The following is a 27,565-nucleotide window of genomic DNA, read 5'->3' on the forward strand; positions in this document are numbered from 1 at the left end:
GACCAGCAGTGAATTGGTAACAAAATTCTTGTAACACAAGACAGAAACTAATACAGGTTTGAAACAACCTGATGATGAGTAAATGACAGCATCTTTATTCTGAGTGAACTCTTTAAGTGCGGTTCATGTTGACTTGAACTAAACTAACCTCACTCAATCAGGTCTAAAAGGGTCATATGGGCTGACTAAACCATGCATCACTGGTCTGATCTTTTTAAACACAGAAAAGTCTTCATGTCCTCGCAGTCAAGTACACATGGTTCAGTGTGTAAATGTGCTATCCTTTTTATTCAGGCTCCTCTAAAGTTCAACTACCACGTCCAGAGCGCCCTGCTCCCATCAACTGGTCCTAATGAGCCTGAAACAAACCTGATGAACCGACTGAGACGCAGTGTGGAGACTGACCAAGCACAAAAAATCCATGACACACAGGTACTTTTGCTCTTGTTTTTAGAAGATTCAGCTGACATCATAATATTTTTATCCATGCACATTTAACTGACAATGTTGTTTGTGGTTAAATGGTCAAAAACAAAATAAAATAAAATAAGATAAAAAAATAAATAAATAAATAAATTAATTAATAAATTAATTAATAATAATAATAATAATAATAATTTAAAGAAAAGAAAAATAAGATAAATACAATTAAGCAATATATAAAAATTTATTTGTAACATCCGTGAAATTTGACCTTTAATTAAATGATCTTAACTACTGAAAGTATGATTTATTCATAAATCATATAAATCATTTTTATCAAACACATAAAATGTTTTTAAGAATAATACATTTTATCATATATTTAAAACTTTAAATAAATGATATCTGCTTTTTATATAATTACATTATGTGAAAGTCTAATACATGTAAATACATAATAATATGTAAATTACTTAAAATGCTCTTATGTCTTATTTACAAATTTCAATTTCATACTATGTTTCATAGCTCTCAAATAGATATTTTGATCAGATTTTTTCAATTTCTTTCCAAACATATGACTCCAGATATTTGAATAGTAATGTAATTGTTAGAGTCATCTGCCTTTAAAGAGCTTTAAAGAACTAGTAATAAATAAATACATACATAAATAATGCTGCAACAAGAAGAATGACAGTTTTTCCCTTCACTCACTTGAATCAAATTAGCATCTGTCGTGTCCCCAAATAATAATTAAACAATAGTTTGTTTGGCATTTCCAGATAAAAGAATATAAATATAGGTCTGGTGGTAGATATATTCTATGCATGACCTTAAAATATGCACATATAGATCGCTATTTTCCAGCACTCCGTATCAAAGATCTTCCTTTGCCTTTTAAGTGTCTCCCCCCTCTATATTCTACAAATGTCAGTCATTCTGTCTTATCACATAATCTCAACAGCCTCACATTTATTTATGAGGAAAGGAGGTTCTGCCAGAATGACATAGCAAGTCAATGTCACCAAATGAAATACAGTATATAGTTCCACGCACTTGCTCAGAATATCAAGTATTTGAAGAAATAAAAAGAACCCACTTTTCCTGAAACGCAATATGTTGTGGAAAACTTACATTTGTATGGGTTGTATTTGGAAGGCCGTTAATCTTATTTCCTGTTTCCTCGTCTTTAAAACAACTGCTTTTTCAATATACCTTTGTAACAGATGTTCTTGAATAAAAAAGCCTGTTTGGGAGCTAAATTGGTCCCAGTTGTTCCACGACTGCTTACTCTGTGTTATTTGTCAAGTCCATTCATTTTTCAGCACTAAGTTCTCATTTTCAACATTTATAGTGGATATCAAAACTTAAGGAAACAAATTTGGAAACAAAAGTATATATTTATAGAAATAGTCATCTTCATCTTTTAAAATTGGATTGGATTTTCCAGGTTTTACTTTGCTGAGATAGTCAGTGAGACACAAAGTATAGTCAGTGTTTTACAAAATAACCAAGGAACTTCAATAAAAATCCTATTATTTTGTGGAAAACACAAAATTAAAACATCAAAATTAGAAAACAACAGTTATTGTAGCTTGAAAAAAGATCACAACTGCAATTTCTGTAGGTTACGGCAATCCGAAAATAAGTGGGAAGGTTCAGGCTCTTGCTTGAATGACTTCAGCAGATCTGTACCATAAGACATCACGAGTCTCTCACAGACATTACTAGTACCAGACATTACTTGTCGGAGAGTTTCAGTTAATTTGCAGTCAGTAAAAACTGGAAAGTTTGGCTACCAGTTAAATAGGGTTGTGAGATTAAATTCAGTTCATTTCAAGGTTATTTGTATAGTGCTTTTCACAATAATCATTGTTTCAAATCAGCTTTACAAAATGTGTACAATAATGCAACACAATCAAATATGGAAAAGTTCGGGTTATTACCCAGCAAGCCTTTTTTGTTTTTAAAAGATGTCTAATAGATGTCTTAACATAGTCGTCTTGGCTAAAACAAGGCTAAATTTGGGCTGTCAGTAAAAATCTAATAGACGTCTAAAAATAGGCCAAAATAAAAAAGAAATGAATGACTACGCATATGAAGTCTGTCTAATCTGAGTATTGGTTGACCAGTCTAGATTTGGGCTTATTTATTAGATTTGCGATTCTTAGATACGTATTAGATTTTCACTGACAACCTAAGGAGCAGGGGCAGGTGAAAAAAAAACCCTGTCCTATGTTTTGAATTTGAACTACAATGCCAACTAGTCAATCATTTATACAGCACCTTCACCATAATCTTTTCACCAGGTGCCAGATTAACACCAATAATGGGAGCATGCTCTGTATTTTTGATTAGTGCACTCTATTCATATATACTTTGCTTCATAATATACACTCAAAAATGTTGTTTACTGTTTGTTCAAACTACTTAAAATTAGATGAAACAACACAATTCTTTATTTTCTGAAAACTTAATTGTTTTATGTTCAATCCACTTAAATTTGTAAAAACTATGAAATTAACTTAATTTGTGTTGGGACAATATGAAGGAATTGTGTGGAAGCCAGCATTTTGTACAGTTAAATGATATAATACACTTAAAACTGCCCCTTTGCTACTGTTAGAATAACTTCAAACCAGAATAAGCAGTGACCTCAAACTGTACAGAATCGTAGGCTGATCTTTAAACCTTTGCTTTCCTTCCAAAACAGCATTCAGCACATCTTTATTCCTCTCATAACATATAAGAAACATGTCTTCTTCTTCCTCACTGTGCTCGCAGTGTTATCTTTGGGTGTGGAGATATGAGCAGTATTCCCTCACAGCTATTGACACAAACGCACACATCAGTGATGGATGGCCGCTATTATAAGGCAAAGCCCTTGCTACCCTCAGTCCTGGCACAGAGGCAGGGATTAATCTTGCCCATTACATTTGGGGTGGGGGGTGGGAGTGTCACCGCATTGACTCTGATTAGGCACATTGCAGTTATGCCGGAGCTTAAGGGCCCCGTTTACACCTCGCATTAACATCCGTCTTGGGTGATCTGATCGGCGGACTGATGTAAAACAAGGTCCGAAACATTTTGCCGTGTTATTCTGTGTTTTATTATTGTCATGCTGATGTGGTGTGTGATGTATAGACTCATGAAGACCCCTTGATAAAATCTGACCACAAGTGGTCACAGATAGGTGTTTGAGTTACATGGCAAAGCTAGGTGTGAATGGTCTTCTGTTTTACCAGGTGGCTTGCGAATGGCTCAGGCTGAGGTTAAAAAAGGTGTAAATGGTGTCTACATGTCTCTGAACATGTCAGCTAGAAGGTTAATTGAGATTTAAAATGTTCTTATATATATATATATATATTGTGGTTATATATACATAAATACAGGTGAAATATTAAATAATTATTTAGGCCCTTGAATTATTAGACACTGTTTATTTTTCCCTAATTTCTGTTTAACCGAGAGAAGATTTTTTCAGCACATTTCTAAACTCAATACGTTTAATAAATCATCTTTAATAACTGATTTCTTTGATCTTTGCTATGATGACAATAAATAATATTTGACTAGATATTTTTCAAGACACTTCTATACAGCTTAAAGTGACATTTAAAGGCTTAACTAGGTTAATTAGTCTAAATAGACAGGTTAGGGGAATTAGGCAAGTTATTGTATAACGATAGTTATTGACTATTGAAAAAGTATATCTTAAAGGGGCTAATAACATTGACCTTAAAATGATTTTAAAAATTTAAAAAGTATTAAAATAGCTTTTATTCTAGCTGAAATAAAACAAATAAGACTTCCCCCAGCTGGTAGCTAGCTCTTTGCAACTTTCACATGGTCGCCTACTGAACCTAAGCAGGGCTGCGCCAGGTCAGTACCTGGATGGGAGACCACATGGGAAAACTTGGTTGCTGCCGGAAGTGGTGTTAGTGAGGCCAGCAGGGGGCGCCTAACCTGCGGTATGTGTGGGTCCTAATGCCCCAGTATAGTGACTACTGAGCGCTGTCTTTCACAAAAGACGTTAAACCGAGGTCCCGACTCTCTTTGGTCATTAAAAATCCCAGGATGTCCTTCGAAAAGAGTAGGGGTATAACCCTGGCATCCTCGCTAATTCTGCCCATTTGCCTCTGTCCATCATGGCATCCTAACCCTCCCCATATCATAATTGGATCTCCTCTCCACCAATCAGCTGGTGTGTGGTGTTCGGTCGGGCTGGCGGTTTCATACTGTAAAATTCCCTTGCTCTCTCAGACATAATTTGGGAAATATATGTATAAGAGGTGTGACAAGACACCTACTCCACGATACGACATGAGATATGCGGTGGGGTTCACAAGAAAAAGACAAGCTTTTTACAGCATTTTTACAGTAATCTAGAGCTTATTTAACAAAATAACTTACAATAATGGTTCAATAATTAGTACACCCAACTTTATATGTTGGAGAAAAATATTAAATACAAATTTTAAAAAAGAGGGAAAAAAATCAAGAGAAACAAACAAAAAATGAAAATATTTAGTTGAAATTTGTAGGTTGTCATTAATTTTTTTTTTTTTTGCAATATTTTGCTTGAATTAAATTGTATTATCTTTCAATTTCTAAAGATGTTTGGTGACTAAAATATTATTTTAATATATTTGTTTAATAAACCTGTTTTGTTTAAATGCACCAAAATACATTGCCTACATTCACTGACAAATGAATTAAATAAATTTTCAAAATGGCCTTTATCAATTATGCTGAGCTTTTTATTCAACTGAAAAAAATGTATCACAAAATGCAAAACAATTTAGGTGCTTTTAAAAAAAATGGTAATGAATAGTATTTTTTAAATTTTTTTTATTAATTCTATGCCATAAGAACTTGCAAACACTGAGCTACTGGATACTAATAAGAAGAGAGTTGTTTTAATGTAGTTTGATACCGCTCACTTAACGAAAAGAAAATTTTGTTTAGCAGACAGCATAAACATGATATTAGTGATGATGATGTGACGAGTCTCCAGGAATTCAGCGTGTGTGCACATGCACACGGAGATGTGGGTATCTTTGGTCCTTTACTGACTCGGTAGGTGCAGAGAATAGAGTCAAACAGCCTTGTGTGTATGGCTTATCCTGTCGCAAAATGCAGCGAAAAGTCCTACACGTGAAAATCTTGTTGATTTAATCTCAAAAGATCTCATCCTAATATATAATTTAGTGTAACCCACCGGTCATACTGTCCCCACCCCGGTCTGAGTTTAGATCAAACCAGCGATTCTTTGCATGGGAGTCGGTAGCTCTAACAAGGAGGCTAAAGACCACTTCCTCTAGTGTCTGTCATAAGAGCACCTTTAGAGGTCAGAGGAGTGAGGTTTACCTGCATAGCTCTTAACTAGCTGGCCTCCATTACTCTCAGCTCTCCAAACCTCACTGCCATCCCTGACGAGCCCCTACATATTACCCACCGTTCCTACTGCACCCATCTCATTCTGAGCTGGGATCAAACCACAAATTCTCTATTTGGGAGTCAGTTGCACTAACAAGAAGGCTAAAAACCAAGGCCTCTAGCATCTGTCGATAGAGCACCTTTAGAGGAGAGAGGAGTGAGGTTTACCAGCATAGCTCGTCGCCAGCTGGCCTCCGTTACACTAGGTTTACAAATGTCAATTTACATATAAAAATATTCAAATCATTTTAATTAAACTATTCAGACACACATACACACTTGCAACGCCATCTATATAGGGAATTACTATAGATATCAATATTTTTAAACTGTACAAAATGTTTATTCTAATCCAGAACTTACGTCTAAACCCAACCCTCATAGGAAATTATCATCATTTTTACATTTTCCAAACGTTTCAAGCTGTGTAACTAAAGAGACTTTTTTACCATAGGGACCAAGGAAATTCCCCTCACAATGCCAAAATGTACTGATATTGCTATACTATAATGAATACAAGACACACACAAACACATAGAGAAAGGTCTGTTTATCTGAACTGTTTGTGACGAGATTCCATATGCATAATGGTTGTAATACTGTAAAAACTTTGTACATTTATACTATATCAAACAACAACAACAACAACAAAAAAAAAAACAACAACAACAACAACAATAACAGCTATGATTTATAACCCTTTTGAAAAATGGGGACATGGGGTAATGTCCACTTAAGTCACATTCTCCTAGTAATACATTTATCATAAGCATGTCATTATACACAAATCTGTCTCTCACACACATTATTATTTACTTTATAGAATTGTATATATTTATTGCTGAAAAAGCTGAAAAACGTGAAGTGCAATATATAAAGAAACAGATAATATAAAGGGAAAAACTGTATATTCTAAGATGTCAGTACTGCAAACCAAAATTACTGCATGACATCAGGTCAAACTCAGCCATCAGTATGTCACTGTGGTTGTTGTGGTGAAGATCCTGCACCACAATACGTTAAGCTATCATTTCATTCCACGTATCTGATCTAGCGCTGGTAAAATCAGCTGTGTGTCAAGTGATCTTGCTATGAGAGAAAAAAAGGGCTGACATGATGACAGATTAAGTGTCTAATAGCAGAGGAGAAGAGATAGATGGGGATCTCGCATGTTGGTGTGAAGCACAGCAGTAATTTCCCCCGGTCATCTACACTTACATGTGGACATTTTTCATGTGCGCAGAAAGAAAGGAGGGAGGGCAGCGCTTTATGAATTCTGAAGAGGGGGAAATGTAGAGATAGAAGGGTACAATATTCAGTGACTCGGGTTATCTACTAATCTATTAGTGCCAATTAATTCACAGTGGACACAGTTTCTTCATTTATTACACTGGAGATGAACAGTGCCAGAAACTGCACTCAACTGAATGTAGCGACACAGATCCTCTAAAGTGGGGCAGAAAGAGAAGAGAAAAAAGAAACAGGTAGCATGATGGAGCGCTGAAGCTCCTAGAAAAGCCTCTGTCTGTGCACTAAATCTCCGCTATGACATGACCACTTTTTTATTGTACGAATCATCTTGATGAATGCAGGTACAATTTTACTCTTAAGTTTCAGTTAAACCCCCAAGACCAGTCCAAGACGTCAGTTTTCTGACATGTGGTACCTTTGAAACATTTTTAACACTAATGAATATGTTAGTGTTTTTATATCAGTTGCAACTGACCTTTCTAACGTGACTCAAACAGCAAGTTTGTCCAGATGAAGGCCTAAGAGAGACCCGTTCATCCGAATAAAGAGAAGGCAGTCGTTTTAAATCTGTGATTTCTAGAATATCACATCTTTCAATGTCAAAAACTCTTTCAAGTTCCCCAAAAAGGCCAAAACAGGGTCATTGGAAATACACACTTCAGCTTACAACCACAAAAACGTATACTTTGACATACGTTTGACTGCAGAGTCTTGATTAAATAAACACTACGTGGCAGTTTGATTCTTTTTGTTCCTTTTTACACTAATGGTATTTGCAAGGATATATTATCAATGAATAAATGCACAACACTAAATAAATAACACAAAACAATGTAAAAGTGTCTATGATTTGTAATCAAATATGTTTGCTTCCACTGTTTTTTTCAATAAGGACAACTTTTCTGGCATGGTCAGTTTGCTCAGTCTCTCATTTTGTACAGTGTTGTACTAGTAAAGCAGAGAGCTTGAGTGTGAAGCATATTTCACCAAACTACTAAAAGCAATGTAAAATCAGGGTAATTTTCATAATTTTCATTTCTTAATTTTAAATAATGCAATTTTCTGTTACATTTGCTTTTGAAAACACTTTTGGTTGGGTTTAGGTCAGTGGTTGACCAGGTGATCTGTATAAGCCCCTCATTCTCACGGACATGCAGAAGAAGGACATGTAAATGACTTTTACATGGAAAAAAAGTGTTTCTCAACCACGCTCCTGGAGGACCACCAACACTGCATGTTTTGGATGTCTTCTTTGTTTGTTACACCCATTACAGGTCTTCCAGTCTCTGCTAACGAGCTGGTGATCTGAATCAGGTGTGTTTGGTTTAGGAGACATGGAATATGAACAGAGCTACTGGTCCTCCACGAACGTAGTTGGGAAACACAGCTGTTAAATGTTTCACATTGGTTAAACTTACAAACACAAGTTCACCAGCTGTCTTGAAAATGTGAGTCAACTCAACTTCAACTTAAAATGTTGAGTTTTAGATAAATATATTGTGAAAATCAACATCTTAAATTGAAACAAAGAATCTTTCTAATTTGAGTTGAGTCACATTTTCAAGGCAGCAGGTGAACTTGAAGTTTAACCAAAGTGACAATGTTTTTCAGTGTACTGCAAAACAAAACACAGCCTAAGTAACGTATTACAGATTGTGAAAAATATAAACAGCGCCCTCCAATGGATTTGTCATCTGAAACCTGCAACGAAACATAACCATAGCAACATATTTTACATTTAGCAAAAAAGTAGTCTGAGGCATGTATTTCCAGTTAGCCTTTCAACACTCAATAGACAGACAGTTCAACACTGCAGCCAGAATTGACAAACCAATCAGTGTTGAACAGGAAGTAATGATCAGTGACTCAACGTTTAAGAGAATTTGAACTGAAGGCCCTGCAGCAATGAAACCTTCATCTGCTGAAAGAGTCAAAAGGCCAGACTAACCTTTTCGAGGAGCTTGTTGTGTGGACAGAATCGGTCCAAAGTTCTTGACTGCTGTAACCTTCAGAAACTTCAATTGTAATGTTTCTTTGTGCTACAGTCATTGTTGTTTTCTAGTTGTGATCCTTTAAAGCAAAATAAAGTTCTTTTTGTGAAATTGCCTCAATTATTTTTTGTAAAACTATGTTCTATAGCAGGGGTACTCAACCTTGTTCCTGGAGATCCACCTTCCTGCAGATTTCAGTTGCAACCCATATCAAACACACCTGCCTGTAATGATCAAGTGCTGTTCAGGCCCTGATGAATTGGTTAAGGTGTGTTTTATCAGGGTTGGGGCTGAACTTTGCAGGAAGGGAGATCTCCAGGAACAGGGTTGAGCATCCCTGTTCTATAGGATGATTTAGGGTGCTTTCACACCTAGACTTTTGTTTCAGAACCTAGCACGTTACCCTAGGTAGCACGGTTCGTTTGGCATATGTCAATCCAGCAATTGCACTCGAATCCATGCCAAAACAATCGGTCTAAGATTGGCTGAATGAGGTGGTCTCGGCTCGATTGAAAAATCTGGGGCGGATTGATTGTAGTGAGAAAGCAATATGATTCGAACCAGGCTATATCACAGTGTATTATGGATATGTAATAGACATATATATGGCTATATGTAGAGAGAATTATGATCAGGGCGGGATGTCATCATTCGTACCGGTAAATGTGCGTTTTATGTCAAATACGAAAGTGAAAGTATGTTAACTATTAACGAGAGACTTCTCTCTATGATGTAAAGCCTATAATGAATAATTCTAGCCAACTGCTATGTATGAGAAAGTCTTACTTTTGATTTATACTTGGTGACGATGTCTGTGGGTGTCACCATTTAAAATTTAAGTACAGCTTTTCTCTTATAATGTATTATTGCTCATCGTCATAAACTAAAATAAGTACGCATGACAGCTGAGCGGAAACTGTAAAACTCTGACCAATTTGACGAGAGTTCACTCGCACATGACTTATCTCAGCTCTTTTGGTCTGTTTATAAACTTGCAGTATGAAAGCCAACTGCACCAAGAATAAAGTGCAACTATGGAACAATTTTTATCCCTGTTTTGGAACAGAAGAACCGATTAACAGGTGTGAAAGTGCCTTTAGCCTTAAATATATGTGTTTAAATATATGTATATATATATGTGTGTGTGTGTGTGTGTGTGTGTGTGTGTGTATAAATATATATATATATATATATATATATATATATATATATATATATATATATATATATATATATATATATATATATATATATGCATAAAAAGTTACATAAAATGCATAACATTACATAAAAAATGCTATACTGGTTGCAAGAAACAGTTGTATAACAGTTGTATATATAAGTTAATAAAAAATATTAAAAAAAACTAATTCACTCTGTGAGGTTTAAGATGTTGTTACTTGCTAGTTCTTTGTAGTTATTGTGTTTTTCAACCAAAATTTAAAAGTGTAAAAGAAATACATTTTAAAAAGCCTAGACTTCCATTAATGAAGAGAAACTAAGAAAAAAAAGGCCAATGGAAAAACTAATATCCACAGGATGAAAAGTCAATCAGAGGAAACAGGAAAAACCTATAAACTACTAACCTATTAGAAAAACATTCCAGCTGAAATATTAGTAAAGCTCTCTGATTGCAGACAAAATATTTGCTTTTCATTTTAGAAGATAGTGAACTGCACCCAAGCGCATAACAGTGCAGCAACATTACAACATTATTCAACTTTGTGTTCACTTACATGTAAGATCAAGAATCAGTGAAAATGTACCACATAACAGGATGGACTCTGATCTATTACATGAGTAATTTGGTGATGAACGAGTTGAGGCTCTCTAAGTGTCTGGGGGCAGAAACTCTGACACTCTCATCTACGTCACACTCCTGGCAACCTGTTATTATTTATGGAGATTATTAATAGTGCGCCTTTGAAGATGAAAAGGGAGAAGAGCCTTCGCCGATCTCGCATGGGTTGTTTGGAAGTTCACATTGAAAGAGTTGTGCTTTTCTATTGGCAGCCTCTCAGTTTTGATAGCTGAAATTTGCAAGCGTGGTCGTGAGAGTCAGAGGTTTATGGCTACATCCTGAATTCAGATTTACACATCAGAGAATCCAAAATGGACTGGAAAGAAAGAAGAGCTAAAGGGGGTCTTTTCAAGGTGAACTCTTTCAATGGCTGATGAGAGCAGCGTTCGACAATATTCAAAAGCGTCCTTTTTCTCTCTCTTTCTCTCTCTGTGTGTGTATGCTAAAACAGTTAAGCGTCTGCGGGGCTCAAAGCCTGAAAACTGTCCCAATAAAAATGATTCCTACATGCCAGGTCATGCTGGGCTCAGACATCTTTCTTGCCCCAGCGAGCCGCAGAAAGGGAAGATGAAATGACTGGTGAAGTTTCTGCAATGGAATGCTGACTGTTAAATCAAAAGGATTTTCTCAGGCACATGGCTGAGATTTTCTACTTTTTTTTTTTGTAATTGGAATCCAGTTGCTAAAATTGATACTTAAGTCCATCATTTGCACACTGTAAAATTAGCTGATGTTTTATTTATTTTGTTGTTGTTAAATCAAATTAACTTCACTAGTCAATTTAACCTCTATTCGCTCACCGGCCACTTTATTAGGTACACCTTACTAATAACGGGTTGGACCCCCTTTTCCATTTAGAACTGCCTTAATCCTTCGTGGCATAGATTCTACAAGGTACTGGAAATATTTCTTAGAGATTTTTGTCCATATTAACTTGATAGCATCACGCAGTTGCTGCAGATTTGTCGGCTGCACATCCATGTTGCAAATCCTGTTCCACCACATGTCAAAGGTGCTCTATTGGATTGGGCTCTGGGGACTGTGGAGGCCATTTGAGCCCAGGGAACTCATTGTCATGTTCGAGTAACCAGTCTGAGATGATTCAAGCTTTATGACATGGCACGTTATCCTGCTGGAAGTAGCCATCAGATGATGGGTACACTGTGGTCATAAAGGGTTAGGGTTGTAACGGTATGAATTTTTTACGGTATGATAATCGTCTAAAACAATACCACGGTTTGACGGTTTCGCGGTATACGGTATTAAATAGTAATTCTCATAGCAAAGACCCTGAAAAGAATAAGAACACGTTTTCTGACTGAACAAAGGTTTTATTTCAACAAACTTTTGAAAGAACCATTTTAATAGAACTATAGAAGTCTTTTATAAAAATAAACTGAAAAATCTCCCATTTTAATAAATTAAATTAGAAGGAATAAACAAGCAAGGTCTTTTAAGATTAGACAAAAATAAACTTAAACTGTCCTTCCTTATAAGCACGATAAATGAGAGACCAAAAGTGCAATACCAAGTTTATGGCTGTAAACATGTATTTAAAGCGTTGTTTTTTCAATCTAGGTTGTGATGAAGAAATGTAAGCATGTTGAGATTTTCAGGACCTTATCTTGACCGCTGAGGTGAGAGAATGTGTCCACTTGTACAATGAACAAATAAAAAAATAATAAATAATGTGTCAAAGTCCAAATAAACATGGTGCAAATCTTCAGTAAAAAAATAGATATAAATATTTACTATACTATAAATAGTTACATAACGAAACTAGATTCAATATGGAACATCCTTAGGTTTTATGTGCCAGCATGGATATGGTTGTCTGTGGATATGGATTTGGATATGGTTGTCTGCAATGCAGACAAACAGCTGCACCTTCATTTGCGTCTTTTGAAAACAGCAAGAGCAGCAGTTCGTCTTTGCTGTGTCACTGTTTTGTCATGTTTCTGTGCTGATGTGCATGCAAAAGTACTTAGTATGAGAATTATTTCATGCAAAACTTTTTTTTTTTTGCGTTTTATTTAGCCACGCATAAATGTATGCCTATCTCTCATTCCGTGTTGTTCAAAAAGCTCAGTGTTGGTCCACAAACAAAAGCGAAACCTATGCTTATTGGTTGTGATATAGTGAGTTTGAACCAATCTTTGCATGGAGGAGGGACAATGCATCAATGTATCATGTCTGGTTTGTCCGGAGACACAGTGACGAGCGTTTCTTTGTCAAATCAGCGTTGTCAAATTTTGATGACGTAACCGCACTGATTCCGGAGCCTCTGAAAGTCCGCGAATGGTATGTGATACAGCACTGGAAAGCTGAGATTCTTTTCTTTATGCCAATCTTTGAATTGTATGAATAGGATCAGCGGATCAAAAGTTATTAAACATTTAAGTGCAATACTTATTTTTAGCCGTGGGCGGCTGTCTCGGTCTTTAAGGGTTAAAACCGTTGATATGCAATTGTTCATGGTATGATAATCGTGCACGTTCAAATCATGGTAAACCGTCATACCGGTATATTGTGACAACCCTATAAAGCGTTGGACATGGTCAGAAACAATGCTCAGGTAGGCTGTGGCATTGACATGATGCTGAACTGGTATTAATAAGCCCAAAGTGTGCCAAGAAAATATCAGTTACACCACCAGCAGCAGCAGCCTGAACCGTTGATACAAGGCATGATGGATCCATGCTTTCATGTTGTTGATGCTAAATTCTGACCCTACCATCCGAATGTTGCAGCAGAAATCGAGACTCATCAGAACAGGCAATGTTTTTCCAATCATCTATTGTCCAATTTTGGTGAGCTTGTGTGAATTGTAGCCTCAGTTTCCTGTTCTTAGACAGAAGTGGCACCTGGTGTGGTCTTCTGCTGCTGTAGCCCATGTGCCTCAAGTTTCGATGTGTTGTGCATTCAGAGATGCTCTTCTGCATACCTCGGTTGTAACAAGTTTTTTTCTTTTTTTTGAGTTACTGTTGCCTTTCTATCAGCTCGAACCAGTCTGGCCATCATCCTCTGACTTCTGGCATCAACAAGGCATTTGCGTCCAAGGAACTGCCACTCACTGGATATTTTCTCTTTTTTCTGACCATTCTCTGTAAACCCTAGAGATGGTTGTGCATGAAAATCCCAATAAATCAGCAGTTTCTGAAATACTCAGACCTGCCCGTCTGGCACCAACAACCATGCCACGTTCAAAGTCACTTAAATCCCCTTTCTTTCCCATTCTGATGCTCGGTTTGAACTGCAGCAGATCATCTTGACCATGTCTACATGTCTAAAAGCGATGAATTGCTGCCATATGATTGGCTGATTAGAAAGTTGGACAGGTGTACCTAATGAAGTGGCCGGTGAAAGTATATCATTAAGCTTTGTAACTTAAAACATCAAGTTAAAACTCTTATTACTATCATTTGTCTTATACCCTGATTTATCAGGGGTCACCACAGTAGAATAAACCGCCAATTACTCTGACATGTTTTATGCAGATGCAAACATTTTCATGCAGGGCTATGTAGTTTGTTTTCCTTTAATAAGAAAAAAATAAAAAATTTAAAAACTGCATGATTTGTTTACTTGTGTTTACTTTATCGTATTTAAATTAGTTTGATGATATGATCATCGACAAAATAAAAAATCTGTAAGGGTCAAACACTTTTTCAGACCACAGTACATGCTATATAATGTATAAACCATTTATAATATATAAACGGTTATAGTATATTAAATTACTACTATATAATATAGAATACTGGGCGTCATGGTGCTGCAGTGGTTAGCACGATCGCCTCACAGACAGAAGATCGCTGGTTCGAGCCTCAATGGGTCAGTTGGCATTTCTGTTCGGAGTTTCTTTCGGTTGCTCCGGTTTGCCCCACAACAACATGTGGTCTTTGGGTAAGCTAAATTATCTGTGGTGTACGTGTGTTAATGAGTGTGTATGGATGTTTCCCAGTGATGGGTTGCAGCTGAAAAGGCATCTGCTGCGTAAAACATATGGTAAATAAGTTGGCGGTTCTTTCCGCTGTGGCCACCCCAGATTAATACAGGGACTAACCTGAGAAAATGAATAAATGAATATAGAATACTTCTATGACAAATATGAAATAATTATAATAACTTCAAACAAGGGTGACAAACAAGTGGCGCAGTCGGTAGTGCTGTCGCCTCACAGCAAGGTCGCTGGCTCGAGCCTCGGCTCAGTTGGTGTTTCTGTGAGGAGTTTGCATGTTCTCCCTGCGTTCGCGTGGGTTTCCTCCGGGTGCTCCGGTTTCCCCCCCAGTCCAAAGACATGCGGTACAGGTGAATTGGGTAAGCTAAATTGTCCGTAGTGTATGAATGTGTGTGAGGCTGTGTGTGTGAATGTTTCCCAGAGATGGGTTGCGGCTGAAAGGGCATCCGCTGCGTAAAAACCTGCTGGATAAATTAGCGGTTCATTCTGCTGTGGCGACCCTGGATTAATAAAGGGACTAAGCCGACAAGAAAATGAATGAATGAATGAACTTCAAACAAACTTCTGTCAATTTCAATTACATGTTGTGATATTATATGTTTGTAAATTTTTTTTAATTTTGCCTAGTATGAATTTTAAATTTTTTAGCCTTTAATTTACCTTGAAATAAGCAGATTGAGATAAAAAAAAAAATAAAAAACTCTTTTACAGGCACGTCCTGGCCAAGATTAAGCAGTACATGGGTTACATTAAGTTCACATAAGTTTAACAAATAACAGATAATGCCATACATCCGTCAAAACACACATAAAATGACAATTAAACTAGTCAGATATATACCCTTATATAAAATATATGAGTAAACAAACAAATTAATATATTTAGAATTTGGAAATACATTAATAAATAATTATACATACTGTCTACAATTTTTAAAATAATAAAAAATATAAAAGTACTATATATATATTATCCCTGTCAGTATATTGCCCAACACTAAAACTGGCACACTTCTGCTATACACACACACACACTTTCCACCATGTATCTGAACACTTCCAGCTGCTTATATGTATTTAATAAGCCCTGTTCCTTTGGCTGAATACATTCCAGTTGTGCTTCCTCTTTCCAGGGCTGCAGGCCTGTATATGTGTGCTGTTTTATTTTCCATTCTGCAGCAGAAGGATGTGGGCGATGATTTATAGAGCATGTCCAATTGGATTCTGTGTACCAGCACAGGGCAGGGTGTCACAAGTGTGTTGGTACAGTAGGTCACAATCCAATAAGGAGTGAGGTGGGATTGCCTGATATGGGCATACGCCAACTAAGCCAAAGAAAAAGAATGTTGAGGAAATCAAGTTCCCCATCAAAGAGAGTTTTATGCAGAGGCCCATGCTGAAGGATTTTCAGTCTAATTACCGTGGCCCAGCGTCAGATACCAGGAAAAGAGGCAGTGAAACATAAGACGTTTCAGGCGACGAGACCTGCTCCGCTCTGCTCCGGGCTTGTTATAAAACCCCCTTTCTCTCTTTGATACCCTTTTCAAAAAAAAAACAAGACTGCTTGGCTTTGGCAAATGAAAGTGTACTGGCACAAAAAGAATCTGTGTGTCCTTTTTCTGAGATAATAAAGACATAAGAAACAGTCTTTTGACTGGAGAGAGCCCTGCATTAAGCAGTCTTTGGGATTTCTGTCAGAGAAGTGAATGGGGGTCCGCGCAGCTGCTGAGGGCTTGGATCTGGTACCATGCTGGCTGCCTGTTTGAAGAGGCCTGCAGCTTAACAGGGCCTTCTAATACCTCCATTGTTGCTGATGCAGGGGTGTAGACCTCGAGTGCCAGGCTGAGGTGAAGAGGTCCACAGCTGCACCCCGTCTGAGAGGGAAGACGGTGAAGTGCTTCCATTTGCTTTGGAATTGATTATAATAAATGAGTTGCAAGCTCGCTGCAACTATTAGTAATTGTAGTTTAAGATGAAGGTTGAAGGTTGAAGATAAAATTGGTTGTCAGTTCTTACTCTCTATAGCTTATTTAGATAGCACAGTCGTTGACCATTGTATTGTACACCTATTGTAAAATCCAAATCGAATAGGAATGAAAAATATCAAATCAAAGGAATAAGACAACATACAATACATAAAGCATATACAGTTAAGCCACAAAATATTCATACCACTGGCAGATTTTACCAGAAATGACACAGGCTTAATGCAAAAGATAATATGTCAATGTACAAGAGACACCGTTGTGGAAAAAACATTTCTCAATATTTCTTTAATTTACATTTGAACAAAAACTTTAAGTGAATAGTTTGATTAATTTTACCTTTGTCATGATGACAGTAAATAATATTTGACTGGATATTTTTCAAGACACTTCTATACAGCTTAAAGTGACATTTAAGGCCTAACTAGGTTAATTAGGCAGGTTAGGGTAATTAAGCAAGTTATTGTATGACAATGGTTTGTTCTGTAGACAATCAAAATAAATATAGTTTTTAAGGGGCTAATAATTTTGAACTTTAAAAGGTTTGTTCTTGCCAAAATAAAGCAAATAAGACTTTCTCCAGAAGAAAAAATATTATCTGACATGCTGTGAAAATTTCATTGCTCTGTTAAAGATCATTTGGGAAATATTTAAAAAAGAAAAAAAAATCAAAGGGGGGGCTAATAATTCTGACTTTATATATAACATGCGTAGACGATTTGGGTATTATAGGCTTATTCAAATGGTGAAGTTTCAGTTTCCATTGAACAAGGATTGTGTGGAGATTATCCTAATAGAAAGAGGTGGAGTATTCCACAATTTGGGGCTAACAATGGCAAAAGCCCAGTCTCCATTTCGCTTCTGGGAACCAATAACAATTTCTAACTTGCTACCTTACATATGTAGCAGATATGTTGACTGTCAGCTTTTAGTCTCAAATGTTGTTATGTATGCACAAAGATTAGTATTTTGCGAAATCTGAAAATTTGAAAGTGATAAGCACATTCAACAACTGCTAAGAATGACAGGCAGTGGCAAAGGCGTATAAACACAGTGTAAACAGATCTGATCTGGACTAGTTGTGAATAATGTATTTAAACAAATCTGTGCTGTCTCTTTATGTGCAAGTGAAAAATCACAGAGAATGACTCAACAGTGTTGTCAGATTTTGGCAAATAAAAAAAGCAAATAAAAACAAACACATAAAATTAAACAGAAATACTTTATTTCAGAAATAAATAATATACGTTCCAAAATGTTGTGGCCTGCACCTGCTTCCTTTATTAACTCTATAAACTGGATATATATAACTTTAAAGATGGCCAATAAACCTCACCTTTAATAAATTATCATGACAACACTTTAATAGCATGCTCTGCGAGCAGCCTTCCAAACGAAGTTGGTTTAGTTAAAATCCCAACTGAACTTCTTTGATAAAACAACACATATCAAATGCATTAGATAAGGCTAGTCTGTCATCAGTGTCAAAATGAGTGATATAATTGGCTTAGTTAAAATGTTTGAATCTTAAAGAAGGTGGGGTTTATGGTTTACAGATAACATGATTTCCATATAGAGCATAAGAGACTTCTTGCATGCCTCCGTTTAAGAATTATACATTTTCATATGAATGAAATCGCATGCATTAGTGTGAATTAGCCACTTTTCTGATGATATGTAAAATAGTTTTATATCTACATGAAAATGTGCAGGAGAAAACATGACATCAAATGACATCAAACCAGAGATGTGTGAACAGGCCTACATCAGGTTGCAGTTTTTATTTATACAAAACCACTAGAGCCATGTACATTTTGACAATCCAAAAGACATTAATGGTTCATGTTTTCTCACACTTGCCATTTAAACATCCTTCTTGTAAGTTCATTAGAGTCTGCTGTGTACATTTCTGTGAATCTCAATGTATGTCCTCCTCGCACACAATTGTGATAGGCTGGCCGGATGGTGTAATGCATATATCAGCTCTGTGTTGAGTTCGACACCATACAAGGTGAACTACCAAGCAAATTGACCATGTAAACTATGTAAGCTGTCCATACGAAGGTCCATACATAGGTAATCGGACTTGTGGAGCTACACATCAATAGATTTGCTCTTCAGTATTTGAACTTTCAGCAGTAAAAATGAAACCACACTGAACTGAACTAAACTGAACTTCAACTCTGGAAACTGGACTGATAGTTTCAATTTACTAGAACTTCTATGTTAAGCTGCTGCGACACAATCGTTTACATTGTAAAACCATTATAAAAATAAACATGAATTGAATAAGCTGTCAGCAGTAGCGTGAAGAGCAACAAAAGTTTTCGATAGTATCGTAGCACCCTGTATCGTTCATTTTACACGCTAAATGCAGCAGAACGTATAGCACCGGGCATGGTTTCCAAAGATATTGCCCTGGGCACATATCCCCAATAAGCCTGTGGTAAATTAAATAGGGCATTTTGTGAAGAGAATAAGGCTAATTTAAGTAGAATGTTACAGAACAGAATCAGTGCTTTATAGCCCACATCAACAAAAACAGCTTGAAATCAAAGCTTCATTTAGCGTTCATCGCTGGGGTTAAGAAACCACTCAACTTCATGCAGAAAATTTGCATGCAAACTCAAAAATCATTTCACAACATAAAACTCCAGGGCAGACAGCTGCGTTCAGTATTTTCCTGTAATCTGAACTTATGCAGCAACTGAGACGTTAGCCGGTGCAGCAGGCAGCCAGAAGAATAATAGCTCTATTGATCTCTGTTGTGTGTGAATGTCCCTCCTATTGACTTCCCTCCCTTGCAAAAGCACGAATCTGGATCACAATAGGATCCCAATGCAAATTCTAAGAGCTGTTAAGAGTCCAGGCCAGAAGGGAGTGTTCAGTTCACTGCATCCAGCACCACTGACCCATACAGCAGGGTCTGGGCAGAATGCAAATACTATTAGACTCTATTTTGGGCAAGACTTGGGTGGATCAGAGTCGGAGATTGAATCTGACCCAGGGTCATGCGGCTGCGTGATTCTACAGTAACCCAAACAAACATGGTGGAGAGGCTTCCTGGAGTGAATGAAAAGGGAAAAGCGTGGGTGTAGTCGCTCCATCACAGTGGTGGCACATAAAACTGTGTCACAAACAAGTGGAGGACACTTTATAGTGCTGTTTAATGACATGTTTGGGCTCCTATTATTCAACCTGCAGTACAATGCATTTTCAAAACACAAACACATTCGAGATTTAACAGATGGCTGTGGATAAGAATCATGTTGAGTCTTATAATACCTCAAACAACTGGTTCTGTTGTAGATTCTAGTACTTTCAAGGTATGAGTATTCCGATCAGGAACTGCATGCATTATCAATGTGTTGTGTTATATATTATATTATATTATATTATATTATATTATATTATATTATAATATATTATATTATATTATATTATATTATATTATATTATATTATATTATATTATATTATATTATATTATATTATTCCTTCATACATTTTCTTGTCGGCTTAGGTAATTTATTAATCTGGCGTCGCCACAGCGGAATGAACCGCCAACTTATCCAGTTAGTTTTTATGCAGCGCATGCCCTTCCCGCCGCAACCTATCTCTGGGAAACATCCACACATACACACACACACTCATACACTACGGAAAATTTAGCCTACCCAATTCGCCTGTACCGCAGGTCTTTGGACTGTGGGGGAAACTGGAGTACCCGGAGGAAACCCACGCGAACGCAGAAAGAACATGCAAACTCCACACAGAAACGCCAACTGAGCCAAGGATCGAACTAGCAACCCAGCGACCTTCTTGCTGTGAGGCAAACGTGCTACCCACTGTGTAGCCTATATTATATTATATTATATTATATTATATTATATTATATTATATTATATTGTTTTACAATATTATGTTTGATATTTGATTAGGTAAATCTTATATTACATAAAACACAAACAAACATTTTAGTCACATTTGTCATCTATTTTTCATTAAATAAAAAAATTATGTGATTATCTGTTTACATAATTAAACAACCAAAGAAACTGCAATGGTTTTACTGTCACAGTTCAAACATTAGGTTTTTTTATTTACTAAATACATCTGACTCTATTTGTGTGATTCGTTCAGAAGGTGAATTCAGAAGGCAACATAAGTTGGCATTTTTGTGTTTAAAGCGCTGAAAATAAACAGCTCAAAATAAAGTAAAATTATGTTTTTTTAAATTGTGATTTGTCCTATAGCTGAACTATATTGATTGCACATTTTGATTTAATGAACACAGCTGATTCATTAGTGTCATTTGTTTTAGAGCAGAACTACATTGGTTGCAGTTTGATTCAATGAACAGAACTTACTCATTGGAGTCATTTGTGTCCTCATATGTGTACACATACCTGGAAATAAACTTTTTATGATTCTCATTTGTTCTGGTATTAAAATACATTGGTTGCATTGTGATTTGGTGAACACAGCCAAATCATTAGAGTCATGTGTTGTGTAGCTGAACTAAATTGGTTGCTCTGTTTATTTTTTAAGTGAACAGAACCAGCGCATTAGTCAATCACCTGGAAGTCTGGCTAAAATCTAGTTTTTGATTAACTAAAAAGAACCGACTGATTAGAATAACACGTTCTGAAGACAAATGTTATTAGTAGCACAATAAAGTGTTTAATTACATCACTTAATAAAGTAAATCATATTAATTTGAACAATTTTGTTTTATAATGTTTATGTTTGATTTACTGACAAAAACAGGCTCATAATTGTCAATAGTTCTGTTTGACTGCAATTATGAAAAACACTTTTTTCACTACTTTCTGGTGCCAAACCCCTCCGGTTGTGCTCTATTTGTCTGATTCACTGAAAAGAACTGGCTCACAACAATACTTTTATGTTACACTAGGGCTGGGCGATAAAATTGGTATCGATGTTTATTGACTGAACACCATTGACGATAAAAAAAAGTTCGGTATGAAGTTATCAATGGTTTGTCCGTTTGTCTTCCACTGAGAAAATGGTTGATGGTTACCTAGTTACGAGAGACGCCATAAAAAATGGTAAAGGAAACTACAGGCTCGTACTGGTCATTTCAGGTCAGAATAACAACACATGCGAAAATCAGTGCCGTATAGCAGCAGTGAGAAGACTGTAAATAAAAAAGGATGTCGCCAGAATGGCTTTTTGGTTTCTTTTCTTGTCCATCCTATTCCAGCTCCCCATCTGAAAGATTTTTTTAGCCAAGGGGTAATATAGTCATTCAAATTCCAATTTTGAAATGTTGCAATATGTATTTGAACAATGATGGTTAGTTCCTTTACTTGAAAGCTCAGATTTAGTTATCATAATTTGTTTTGTTTAAAGGTTTACTGTGTCATTATTATTGACACCTTACAGATGTTGATTACCATTGCAAACACGTTGTAACATTGTATTTATTAAGTTTAAGAGTCTCTTTAACACTTATGTTTATTTTAATATAAGAGATGAGATATTTGGTTTAAATATTTTTGCTTTTGACTATTAAAACTATTTGCCTTAGTAATGTTGGTTATTTAAAATAAAGTGGTTAAATAACAACAAATTCTAATATTCCTAAATATATTGTTAAAAATATTCAATAATTATCAATATCCAATGATTTGAAACATGATATCGTGATTATTTTTTTTTTTGCAATATTGCCCAGCCCTATGTTATAGTAGAACTCATTGCTGTGATGGGCTTTTTTGAATTGCTAAAAATAATATACAAATCCGACAAACCCATTGCAATGTATGCTTTTGGTTGGCTACAGTGAACTGCTTTATTTCAGTGATTAAACAATGCTTGTGCTGTTTGTTTCACACTGTTGATTCAGTAGTAGTGTAATGATGCAACTAAAAGCAAATACATATGCATGTGCAAGGACAGAGCAGAACATAATTTGGTTCGGACCTGTTTTATTTTTACATATAAAAACACAGGAGTCACACAGGATTGCGTTCAACTCTAAGTGACCTTGATTGACCAACTAACCATCCGTCAGCTTTCAGTCAGCATATTTAACCAGAGCAAACAGCTCTAAGCACAGCCCGTGTCAACCTGGTGAGGTTTGCACCCAGTTCCATTTTTAGTTCTCACCTCAAGCGGCCTTCTCTCATCATTCGTCTTTGACTGCAGCATTGTTAAACAACATTAAATCAGGTAGACAAGCGAGACAATTTCATTATGTGTCGAGATGGAGGTGGCAGACAAAAGTGAAGGCGGAGATGAGATCTAGTCGATGTAATGCAAATGCAGAATGGGGACCAGCTCAGCAGGGGGACTGGAGGGAGCAGATCTGTAGTGTGTGTTTGGAAATGTGGTGCGGAAAATGAATTTTCTGCTATTCAGAGGGAAAGAAATATTTGAATTTGTTTTTCCATGTGGATGCTGATGGATTTACCAGTCGAATGTAAAAATAGGTGCAACTAGAAGGAAAAACTATATTTATATGTTTTTATAGAGAACAGGCAATGATGTGTATTAGGGTTGCTCGATTATGGAAATCATCATCAGTATTATTTTGGTCAATATTGAAATCATGATTATTTATAATTATTACGACTGGGCCATGATTTTTATAAATACATCTATATATATATATATATATATATATATATAGACTATATATGAATAATGGGTAACTGTTCTGGACAGAACAGCACACATTTACAGTAGAATAAATCTAATACACAACAAAAAATTACCTACATCCCATACTTATTTGGGCTTTGTGGAGGAACGAATGCAGACTGCTGAAAAGGAGACAGAATATGGCACTGTTCCCATATTATCCTGATAACTGCTTTTTCATACACTGTAAAAAAATTCTGTAAATTTGCAGCCAAATTTAACAGTACTTTTATGTTTACTATAGTACACTTAATATACACTAAATATACTTTTATCTAATCTAAAATATGCCAATGTAGAAGACTGTATTCAATTAGTAAATTTACAAATATACTACTAGTATATAAAGGTAAGTAAAGTGAAGCATATTTAACTACTTAACATCCATATTTGCATATTTGTGGTCTCTGTGTCATTAATTGGATAAATGCTGCTTGTGATCTTTACATTTTTAACATGTGACTGTACTTAAGTTTAATTAATATACCTTTCAGCTTTCATTCCTGCTACATCCATATCTGAGTCTGCACCAATTTGATGATTCACGGATGTTCATGGCCTGTTTTGCAAATCTTCACACTTAAAAACTCTCTACAACTTCAGGTAAATTAAAACCTGTATAATATCTTGCTTTTTCATACTTTTTTTCATACTGATAAATTTCTCAATATTTAAAATAACATTAGGGATTCATGAGCTGATGTTACACACTGTAAATTCTTAAACCCATACTTAACATCTATATTTGCACATTTGTGGGGTTATTTATAAGATGTGGCTTTTAATATGGAATAAATGTACACTCTTTATGTTTCAGATTACATTCCACTCCTGGCTCTACCAGTACCAAATTTGGTCAATTGAATAAATCCGGCATGTTCTTGGTCTGTGGACTTCTCCTGTTTCTCAGTGGGTGTATTTAGAAGAATGTTTAAATGTTTTAATGACCAGTAATTTCATTATTTCCTTGGGCATATTAATAAACATTGTGCATAATAATACTCTTTTCTTTTCATTATTCTTTTCTTCTGTATTTTGTGCCACTTAAAATTCCATTTTGTTAATCAACAGATGAACAAACGCATTACTATTATTTAATTTAGAACAAAGTATTATACTGTAGGACTACGGTCAACTGCTGGAAACCCTGCTGCCAGTATCTTTCTGTTAAATTACAGAAAAGCCGTAATTTGTAAAAACGGTAATGTAACATTAGGATTACGGTTCACTGCTGGAAACCCTGCTGCCAGCATTTTACTGTTAAATTACAGGAAAGCTGTAATTTGGAAAAACGGTAATGTCACAATAGGATTACGGTTCATTGCAGCAAACCCTGCTGCCAGTATCTTACTGTTAAATTATAGAAAAGCCGTAATTTGAAAAACGGTAATAAAACTTTATAATTACGGTTTAGTCCTGGAAACCCTGCTGCCAGTATTTTACCATTAAATTACAAGATTTTCTTTTTACAATGTAATCAACAGAGGCTAAAATTAAACAAAATGTAGATATTTAATGATCCCACATTTAATGATCACACGCACACAATTTATATATATATATATAAGTTCTTTTAAATAAACCGTTATTAATAAACAGAAATAGATGTGAAAATGTATGTAAATCTATTAGTTGAGAGACAGCATTACAGACAGCATTCTAATAAAGAAGGTTTAAAGCCCCAGTCATCAGAAAGCTTAACCACCGTCTGGACTTTCAATTAAACTCCACCTAATAAATATCATCAGCCCTGCAGAGCGATAATGAACCAGTTCTCGTTTTGGCCCAGACTTACAGGAGGAGCAACCTAGTTTTTACACCACTGCTTAATCGCTCTTTGATTTTATGAAGCAAGTTTGACACAGTCCCATCTGGAGAAGAACATGCACCGAAAAACAGGCGGTTTGCTCTTTCAACCTCTTTATATATAATTCTGGGAAGCCACCTGGAAGTAGCATGCACATATTAACATTAAAACTGCCAAGGGTCTATTCTATAGCTAAAACCACCAGCGAGTAAAACTTTCCATGCATGTGACTACTGTTTTGAAATAGCCAGAAGATGTATTGTCACTGCATTATGCCACTGCTTTCACAAAGTAATGTCTAGAGTCATGAAATGCTTATTTTTAGTCATCATCTACAATTCTGAACTGACCCAGAACACAACACTCACCCATCATATTAACCCACCACACATCACACTGACCCTCACTCATGGAATTTAGTGTCTCTAATACCTGTTTGGCATTTAATAATCTCCTTCTTTCACAACTGATTACTGCTATGTCAGTGGGTGAAAGATGTTGCCTGGCAACATATAGAACACTTAAACATGAGTTGCACAAAAATAATGCCAGGTATATTTGGCCCTGTGGTCCTTATAGGCAGAAATGTACTATTTAAATATTTTTTTAGCAAAACAAAATATTAACAACTGTGGAGTGTAAATAACATGCATTTTAGTAAAAGTGAATAATTGGGAGCCCTAAATATTTTATTGAAAATCTGTCATGTGCATGTGCACAGTGGCTCAGTGGTAACATTGCCATCTCACACCAAGAAGGTCGCTGGTTCGAGTCCCGGCTGGGCCTGTGGACGTTTCTCTTTGGAGTTTGCATGTTCTCTCTGTGTTCACATGGGTTTCCTCAGGGTGCTCCAGTTTCCCCCACAGTACAAAGACATGCAGTGTAAGTGAATTGGATGAACTAAATTAGCCATAGTGTATGAGTGGGTGTGTAAATGGGAGAGTGTATGGGTGTTTCCCAGAACTGGGTTGTGACTGGAAGGGCATCCGCTGCGTAAAACAAATACCGGAATAGTTGGTGGTTCATTCTGCTGTGGTGACCCCTGATAAATAAGGGACTAAGCTGAAGGACAATGAATAAATGTTATGAATATGAAAATGTTATGTATATTTGAATAGCAACTATGGGTAAATTTGACCCTGTGGGGTTATACGTATTAAAGATGCCACAGAATACTTTTTTTAATTTTATATTAAATTGTTCTCTGCCATTTACATAGAAGTTATGTGGCTTAAGTAAGTGCAAAAAGTCTTCACACTTGGTTTGACAGGTCATTTTTCAACTCTAGGTATTGACTGTAATATGATATTATTGGTTTTGACCATATTTGGAAAGGTGTTTAATATAAATGAGCAATGCTCTGATGTCTTTTCAGCTCATGTCTGTCCTGATGCTCATACACACACACACACACACACACACACACACACACACACACACACACACACACACACACACACACACACGGACACACACACACACACACGGACACACGGACACACGGACACACAAAATATTAGTAAAACTCCCAGAAAGAGCTAAGTTATATGGCATGGTAAATAAACATGCCTTAAACACATATATTAAGCAGGTTACATTTGTCTGTTGCCTCATTACAAACATACAGTATGCAACAAATTAGATGTAATATAATATGGTTAAACTGAAAAAAGATACATTTAAAAAAGACCTTGTGCCTCTTCAGGGTGACACTGAATAAAGTTGTAATCCATATATCCTACATTTTGTAATTAGATGTACTGTGCTTAGGCAGTATCCGGTTTAAGAGCAAGTATGAGATTCTGACAGTATGATAATCTTGGATAAAAATATCACGGTTTCATGATTCCTTTTAAATGTCTGGATTAAAAACAAAATCTTTTCACCCTTTAAACACAATATATTTTAAGTTAAGAAACATTTAAAATGTTTTGGAATATAAAATAAAAATAGGAAAAGGAAGCCAATATAATTACAACAAATGAGGAACGGGTAACTATTTGGGAAACACAGATAATCACAATTAATTCAGATTTATGAAGGGAATTTGTTTGATAAAATGTTATCAGTTTTTTATAACAATTATAATAAAATATTTTCAAACTATAGAGATAAAAAAATTGTGAATGTTGAAGTAAATGTGGAAATGTATTGGCTAATCATTTCCACATATTTTGGGAATGTAATATTATACACACTTATTGGCAATATTTAAATAAAGAAATAAATGCAATAATCGG

At 35.9% G+C, this 27,565-nt stretch overlaps 2 long non-coding RNA genes across 6 annotated transcripts in view; one reads left to right on the plus strand and one right to left on the minus strand.

Annotated features, from left to right (window-relative positions):
- LOC137488661 (uncharacterized) overlaps positions 1 to 27,565 on the minus strand; it is a 332,037-nt gene that overhangs the window by 132,383 nt on the left and 172,089 nt on the right. The window lies entirely within an intron of this gene.
- Positions 294 to 24,517, plus strand: LOC101884038 (uncharacterized). Its single transcript, XR_015518529.1, has 3 exons — positions 294 to 432; positions 24,013 to 24,121; positions 24,336 to 24,517. It is a non-coding gene; the product is annotated as an uncharacterized LOC101884038 (long non-coding RNA).

The sequence above is a fragment of the Danio rerio genome, chromosome 20 (assembly GCF_052040795.2).
Source record: "Danio rerio strain M-AB ecotype USA chromosome 20, GRCz13ab, whole genome shotgun sequence".
Classification (NCBI taxonomy): Eukaryota; Metazoa; Chordata; class Actinopteri; order Cypriniformes; family Danionidae; genus Danio; species Danio rerio.